This window comes from Frankliniella occidentalis, unplaced genomic scaffold, assembly GCF_000697945.3.
Source record: "Frankliniella occidentalis isolate FOCC.00 unplaced genomic scaffold, Focc_3.1 Scaffold118, whole genome shotgun sequence".
In the NCBI taxonomy this organism is placed as follows: Eukaryota; Metazoa; Arthropoda; class Insecta; order Thysanoptera; family Thripidae; genus Frankliniella; species Frankliniella occidentalis.
In genome coordinates, this window is record NW_026267246.1 from 108,099 (window position 1) to 114,220 (window position 6,122).

Sequence of the window (6,122 nt, forward strand, 5' to 3'; positions counted from 1 at the left end):
GGGGGGCGCCCCTTGGAGGACGACGGGAGGGTCGCGCTTGTCAGCGCTATGCGCTACCCTGCTGATGATATGGCTGGCACAGGCACCAAGAGGACAACGCGTATCCGGAAGAAAGAGAGACTGCAAATATGCTCGGCCGCGGCCGGTAAGAAAAAATAGTTTCCGAGCTCTGTATAAATAATTTGTTTGTTGAACAAAAAAAAAAAACAACAACAAGAAAGCGCCTCTCAATCACTCGTGACGTACGGACGTTCTTTTCTAACCATTTTCCTGGAATTGACCCTTCAGTATTTCGTTCGCGAAGACAGATACTCGGGGTGCTTGAGCCAAGTCCACACTACCTCGTCCAAACATGACGCTGACTCGGCGAGGAGGGGCGCGTTACGGCCAAGTACTACAAGTCCCCAATGGTGAACATGGTGCCGCGCCTCCCAGACCCCAGACCCCGTTGCACCAGAGTGCACCGCTGCGCCGCCGCCATGGGCACGGCCGGGCACGGCTGCAGCAATTGCAAGCATTGATGGGTCCGGCGGCACATGCAGTTCCGGCCCACGCAATCACTTCCATATCCGGTCCTGAGCGAGAGAGGGAGAGAGAGAGAGAGAGGGGGGGGGGTCCTAGGGGAGCGTAGGGAGCAGGTGGCGGCCGCCACTAAGTGGTGCGGCCACGCCCGCCCACTCACCTGCAGGGCCATGTACACCGCCGTCAACAACTACTTTCCAAGCGCCACAACAACATCGCCCGCAGCCCGAACCCCGCGACGGGTAAACTCATCCGACTACCGTAGTATACTGTATATTTGCGGCCCGCGCGCGGGCGGGTCCGCCGCTCTATCCCCCGCAGTCGCCGAGAGGCCACGACATATACACAACAACAGAACGTGATCCTCTGGCGCTGCTATACCTTCCCCTGCTGCTTGCTCCACCCCTAGGACGACACAGAGAGCGTCGCCCAGCCTCCGCCCGGCTCTCGGCAAACACAATGGCAAACACGGGGGCCCCCTTATCTGCGTGCTACAGACAGACAGACTGTCTTCAATATCAGGAAAACACTTCCGGAGCGGGGAGTCCTCGGCCTCGTCGATATTTCTTATTTCTCATACCGAGTGTATCTGTGTGTGTGTGTGTGTGTGTGTGTGTGTGTGTGTGTGCGTTACACGCCCGCTCCTGTAAATCCCCTCCCCGTCTCTCTCCTCTCTCGCCGCAGGGCCGGGCGGGCAACAAACGTCGACAATTATAGAGACATGTATTGTATTAAAATGTGCAAACAAAACAACACGGGCGCGCCACACATATACATCGATTCGGCGGAAACAAAAGCAACCGCTTCGGGAGGGAGGCTTTACGAAAGCAAAGGGAGAGAGAGAGGGAGAGGGAGAGGGAGAGAGAGAGAGATATATATATTCGCGCGCAATGTCGACGCGGAGCAGGCAGGCAACCCTGCTTTCTGAGTGTGGAGCGACAAAAGCAGGTGTGAGGGGCGGGCGAGCGGGGAGCAAAATTGTCGGTGAGGAGGAAAGTGGAGGGGGAGGGGGTAGGGAGGGCGTCATAAAGGGTGGCATAACTCGTGTGCAGGTCGGGGAAGCGTTGGCGCTTATTCGATATGGACATTATTATTATCAGCGGGGAGGGAGAAAAAGGATGGCAACGGCGAGGAAGGGGGAGAGAGAGAGAAGAGAGAGGAAGGGGAGAAGGGAGGAGGGATCCGATAGTCCGAATAACAGAATTGAGCTGCTCCATTTGGTTCTGGCGCTAGGCGGGGGGGCCAAAGGCACGGTACAGTTCACATCACGTCAGGGGATTGTGGTCCGACGCGAGGGCGTGGCGGGGCGTGGCAGGGCATGGTGGGGCGTGGCGCGCCTCCAGCGATGGCTGTCGGCGGTGACCTCTGGTGGCCCACGCCTGGCGTTAGCGCACGAGGGCGGAGAGGAATAAAGCGGGGCCTGGAAGGGGGTTCGTTGCGCTTGCTCGCGTTTACATGCGGCGGCTGTCTTCCCCACTTACATGGGCCGCCTGATGGGACGCGCGCAGAAAAATTAAATTGGCCACCCGCTCCTCCGCACCGCGCCCCCATCATCATCGTCGTCCTCCTCCTCCTGCAGGTCTAAGAAAGAGAGCGGGGTAGTGGTGGTGGTGGTGCGGGAGAAGGAGCCCCCCCAGCGGGGGGCACCAGAGCGTGGTGGGGCTCAGTGGGGCGTGGGGCAGCGTCCTGGTCCAGGTCGAGGGAGGTGGGGGGCGCGGGCGGGGGCACACCGCCGCGGGCGCCCGGCTTGGACCGGTATATCACTCCATCATATCGATTGGAGGCAGACTGCTCTGGCGTGAAAGCCCTATGGCCCTCCTCCTTCCTATCAACAAGCAGGCAAATTCCCTCGACGGCCGGCCCCGCCCCGCCCCGCCGGGCTCAGCTGGGGTCGCACTGATTGCACACAGGTACAGGCAGGCCCGGCGCCGAGCCCAGGTGACTTACGCCCCATTGCCAGCGTGATGGAACGGATCGCGAAATAGAATAAAAAAACGCGGCGAAGCAAATCACACAAAAAAATATGCTTATTTATTGGATCACATTATTTTTATTTTACCCCCTTCCCGTGCCTGTGAAATTTAAGCTGAGGCATGGTAAAGGCTTTTGGCACAATGAGGTCGCGGTGAGCTCTCACTACTCCCGTCCAGGGACACTCCAGGCAGGCTTACACAACATTTTTCATGACACCAATCAAAAACAAAACTGTAGGTTAGCTCACTTGGGAAACCTTTAGAAAACCATATCTTTCTAACAACAACATTTTGACATTGCCGAAACCAATAAAATTTTAGCTGTTTCAAAAAAAAAATTTCGTTTGCTCAAGAAATTGTTTTCAATTTGACAAACACCTTTTCTAATTTGCCAAAAATTTCGTTGGGTAGAATAAAAAATTTCGTCATTCTACCGAAAAATGTATCTTTAAATTCTGCTATGAAATTTTCGGTAAGGCGAATAAAATTTCTTTACGCCAAAGGACTGCTTTTCTGGGTGAACAAAAAATATTCAAAAACGATTTTGTTTTCAATTTTCTGGAAATGCAACCTACTTTAATAATTTCAGCAGCACCCCTCCTGCGCCCTCTACCACACACACACGGCAGGGCACTCCTTGAGAGGCGATCGTCCGGAACAACAAACACGTTGCGAAAAGATAAAAGTTCTCACGCGACACAGGCCGCCCCCAACCCCACTTCGCGACGCCAAACAACTCGCTTTGCAGCAGAAGCAGCCCGGCTTGGGCGGGGAAGGGGCTCCCCTCTCCCTCTCGTCACGCGGCCGCCCCCGGCTCCTCTTCCCAATCCACCACGTTAGACTGACCGGCAGAGATAGTTTATCCCGCAAAATCCAAATAAACGCGTTTTGTGCAGGGAACGCAAAATGATAAGTGGCCTATAGCGTGCTATGCGCATATGACAAGGGGGACAGGGAGGGGAAGGAGAGGGGGAGGGCATTGTCTAGTGCTGGAACTTCATTAGAGCAGGCTGAAATAGACGGAATAGGGGAATCGCTCGCTATGGGAGGATGGAGAGAGAGAGAGAGAGAGAGAGAGAGAGAGAGAGAGAGAGAGAGAGAGAGAAGAGACGGAGAGACCATATAATGGAGCATGCGGCAGCTCGAATCTAAAGCGCTCTCGATACATATGGCCATGCAGCACATAATGCATTAAAACACGGCACCAGCGTGCGGAGTGAGCGGAGTCCCACATCACGCGGGCCACTGCATCGTCTCGCCGATGATCATCATCGCCAGCGAGCCTGTACGTCCCAGTGGGCAGCACCACACAGGCACGGGGGCAGGTCAGGTCGCGGCCCACCACGGCTCGCCTCGCCGCGCGTACCGCGCACATTTTATTGCCAAGAATTTGATCCAAATGCGCGCGCCGCTGCCGCTGCTGTCGATGATCGCTCAGAGGGATGTAAAAATAGCGTTGACGTTGTTAGCATCCCGCCCTTTGCACAGGGCCGCCGTCCCGCCCCGCCCCGCCCGGCCCCGCCCCACCAGCGCTCAGGGGAACACAAAAGCGTTCAAAATAAACGCGCGAGAATTATCATCATCATTCCCCTTTTCCTTTTCCTCCTCGCGAGCGGCGGTGGCCGCAGCGCAGCGTTGTTGGAAACCTATTTCGGGATCTAGAGCAGGAGAGTGCTTGTTTAGTTATGGAGCCGCGAGAGAGAGAACAACAGGCAAAGAGGTCACCTCACACTAAAACAGTTTTACAAGGGAGGAGGGGACTTGGGACCTGATGACACCCAGCGCGTCAGTCGACAGCTCAATCAGGATCGTGGCAGCTGCACGCGGCAGTCGATCTGCTGCGCCCTAAATAAGCCAGGTACTTTGCAATCAAGCATTTCCTTGCAATGAGAACCGATGAGAACTCAGGTTATTCGAGTGCATGCACTTGTTTCAAGAAAATGCACTTGATTTTCAAGTACCTGCTTTTCTGGGTGAGCAACGAGTACTATTCGTGCGTACTCTCGCCCGAACGACTGCCTATGCAGAGTACTCGGCGGGTACCCGTGCACCTGCCGCCACTGCCGCCGAGGAGGGTTCGACGCCCTCCCCGCCATGAAATACAACCCCCGCCACCACACCGACAACGCCGGCCCTCTCTATAGCTTAAAAGTACTTTTTATTTTCTGCCCGCATTTTCCTTTTCGCGGGCTCGCTCGCGATAAAATCTCATTGCTCCTCGCCGGCCGGGCAGACAGCTGCTGGATCGGCATTAATGACTTCCCAAAGGCCATTCACGGCGGATAAATCGCCAGAGTAAATAAGGGCTCCGCAGGCTCCGCTCTCCTCGGCCTGTCCGCGGCGGCGCGCGAGCCGGTCTCATTTCATTAAAAGAACTAATGGAGGCGGAGGGTATGCGGTCCCTCGAAAACAAAAGGAGCGCAGAATGATTAAATTCCGTTCGCTCGCGGAGGGCGCGTGAGTTGAGTAGGGCAGTGTGTTGTAGGGAAGTAAGAAATGCAAATTTTTCGATTCAATGTATGAAGTTTTTTGGGGGCGTTTTCGACCGAAAGTTCAAGGAAACGTCAATTTTGAAAAGCACTTACGCTATGACATTTTAGAAAACTTCATGGTAGCGCAAACTTTTCCGTTTTCATTTAATTTCGTGAGGGAACACACGGAGTACCCGACGAGCTCATGGTCCACACGGTATACACCACCTAAAACTCTCCGCTACACAGCCACTTCCTTTGCAATCGCGCAGGACACTTCTTACTTACCGTGGCGAGTCGGTGAGGCGCTAGCGTTCCGACCTCATGCTGGTGGTGTCCAGCCCCGGCTCCTGGCGCTCCCCCCTGCAACAGACACATGACATGACACGGGTGCACGTCAACGACCTGGTAGAGGTATGGTGCTAGTTGTTGTTTCAGCAGCGCTGGGGGTTGCAGCCAGATGGGTGGCCCCCTCGCTCCTCGGCCGACTCCCCTCCCTCTCCGCCTCCGAGAAGCCCGCGGATCACACCGAGTCATGCACAATAGCGCCCGTCTCGCCGCCCCACCTCCACGTCGTTACTGCAGGATTCAGGCGCGAGAATGTCACATTATCCCCGGTAATCACGCCAGGCTATACTTCAGCCCGACCTGCTGACCCCGCAGGAGTTCCTCACCTCCGCCTCCTAGTCTACTTGTCTGCTTCTGTGTCCAGTTCCACCTTGTGCTGCTTAATGTCTCTCTGTCTTCTCTGTCTGCCCTCTCTCTCCCCCCTTATCCCACTGTCTCGTGGTTTTCACTGTATTCATGGCACAAAGGGCCCGAGCGGTACAGCTCTTTTTCATCTTTTTCTCTCCCTTTTGCGCCGACATACAAGTAGCGGCGCGGTGCTTACTGCAGAGAGAGAGAGAGAGAGAGAGAGAGAGAGAGAGAGAGAGAGAGAGAGAGAGGATTGGGGGAGAGAGGAGGGGGGTACTCATCGGTCATGCGGCATGCAGCAGGCGCAGATCCTAGAGAGTAACGCTCTCCAACAAAACGCCGCCTGTACCCCGATATAGATCCTCATCGAAACCCAATGATCGGATCGTATTACTCGCAGAGTGACAGCAGCAAAGTGGCATAATTCTAGCGTGGCAAATAAACATTCATAAACTAGGCC

General features: G+C 55.3%; 1 protein-coding gene across 1 annotated transcript in view; it reads right to left on the bottom strand.

The window, feature by feature from the left end:
* Positions 1 to 6,122, bottom strand: part of LOC113204729 (uncharacterized) — a gene marked incomplete at its 3' end in the record, with an annotated part of 243,415 nt that overhangs the window by 95,744 nt on the left and 141,549 nt on the right. The window contains exon 2 of the mRNA XM_052270342.1: positions 5,255 to 5,329. The remainder of the gene's footprint in view (positions 1 to 5,254; positions 5,330 to 6,122) is intronic.